This window comes from Tauraco erythrolophus, chromosome 25 (genome assembly GCF_009769465.1).
Source record: "Tauraco erythrolophus isolate bTauEry1 chromosome 25, bTauEry1.pri, whole genome shotgun sequence".
Lineage (NCBI taxonomy): Eukaryota > Metazoa > Chordata > Aves > Musophagiformes > Musophagidae > Tauraco > Tauraco erythrolophus.
This window is the reverse complement of record NC_141489.1, coordinates 6347138-6349092: the sequence shown is the minus strand read 5'-3', so window position 1 is coordinate 6349092 and position 1955 is coordinate 6347138. Positions and strand designations below refer to the sequence as shown.

At 52.0% G+C, this 1955-nt stretch overlaps 1 pseudogene; it reads right to left on the bottom strand.

Moving 5' to 3' along the window:
* Positions 1-866: 866 nt before the first annotated feature.
* LOC147526999 (feather keratin Cos1-1/Cos1-3/Cos2-1 pseudogene) lies at positions 867-1512 on the bottom strand (annotated as a pseudogene).
* Between the last annotated feature and the right edge of the window lie 443 nt (positions 1513-1955).

Genomic DNA, 1955 nt, shown 5'->3' with positions numbered 1-1955 from the left:
GAAATAAGGCTGCCAAGGGAGAACTGAGGGCCCTTTCCTCAGAGCTCAGGCTTGCACAAAAGGGCCTCTTGCCAGGATGCCAAGAGAGGAGAACTGTACTGTGCCTCTCCTCCTAGCTCCCAGCTCTCCTGAAGCCTACAGCTCCTGGGGAACAGCCTTTGGTGCTTGGTAACTCATAAATTTGGGACTAGAATACTGTAAACTTTGGGACTGTAAACCTGCCACTAATTGCTAGTTACACAAACACAAAGGCCAATTGATGCCATTGCCCACATCTGTCTGTGTCCATGTGTGCTGGCGATGGAGCCTACATTGCATAATGGAAGGGAGAAGGCAGAGATGAAGATGTGGGCTGTCCTCAGACATTATTGTCTCCCCATCCCCAATCCTGCCACCTTTTGGCACCATCCTCTTACTGATGGCCATTTGCTGTGGAATGGGCACGGATGTCTCCCACAGCTCCAAAAGGAACAACAAAAATATCCATTGCAGTCAGTCCCACCATCTTCTTCCTCCACCTTTTTCCCCCAGCAAACTGGAAGAGTTGACACAGAAGGAAGGAGGACTCAGAGACTCTGGCTTCAATGCAGCACAAGTTTAATGAGTCTAAAAGAAGAAAAGGAAGTGGCTCACAGGGAGGACCAGTGTCAGCCACTAAGATGTGCAGGAGCTCCTGCAGAGTGTCTCTCTGCCTGAGGGAGGAAGACCAACAGGTCCTCGCTAGGCTGGTGTTAAAAGTTGTTTACAGGGAAGGTAACGAAGAGTGAGAAGAGAGTAGAAGAAGACAACAGTGGCCTGAAACTCTTCTGTTCAACACAATGCTCTGAGGTCTTGGAGGTTCTTGCCCAAGGATGTGGCCATCATCTTTAGCAGGGCTGACATCTGCTACCACAATAGCGACTGGCAATGCAGGAGAGATCGAGTGACCCAGAGTTGATGGGCACTCCATCACAGCTGAGGATGCTACCAACAGCAGCAGAGGTGGAAGAGCCCACAACAGTGTTCTGTGGGAAGGAGCTGAGGATGGGGCCAGGCAGGGTCACCACCACAGGAGAGGGCTGGATGACAACGGTGGAGTTCTGGCACTGCCTGACACAGGGCTCATTGCAGCTGTTGGCCAGGGGGGTCGGGCCACAGGGCTGGCAGGGACAGCACTGATCGTAGCAGGACATGTCTCTGGGGCTGTGGTATACCTGGGAGAGAGAGCATTGGAAGCAGAAAATAAGGACACATGACGAGCAGCACTTCATCCAAACACAGTGGTACCAAGGCACCTCCACGCCCAGCATATACTGCCCATGAGCCATCTCAACTAAGTCTGAGACGTTCTCTCTGGAAGATCACCTCTCCCCTTCCCTCTCCCATGAGAAGCAGCTCCCAGCCCTGGGCTAGGACAGCCTGTACCAGCTGAGACATACAGCAAGGAAAGACCTGATCTTGAAGGAGGAGGAAGAGAAGAGGCTTCACACTCACCTGATTCCCAAAGAGGAGACGAGAAAAGTGGATGAGAGAGCAGAGAGTTGGGCCGCCTTTTATAGTAGTGCTGCACTGCCTCAGGCCCAGAGACACGCTTTGTGGAAGTCCTAATTTTCTGACAAGCTCCTGTCAAATGCAAACCATCCCAGCTAATGGTATGAGCTGTCCTCTGGTTTCCTGCACTGCTGCCTTTTCATTTCCTGGCTTATGCCACGTGCTTTCCCACCTGAGGGTTTCTGGAAGTGCTGGGATGAGAGGCTTGAGTATTTGTGGGGCAGAAACACATCAGTGCGGGTAGAAGGCTCAGCTCAAGTGCTGATGATTTCCCGTGCAGGCAGGTGATGTGCACCTGGGTCATTCCTGTGGGCTTGTTTGTGACAAAGTTGTCAGGAAATGGGCAACACTCTTGTGCTTTTTGTCCTGATGCCCAAGGACTCCCATGTGAGAGGAGATGCCACATCATTTTCTCTTGCTCCCCC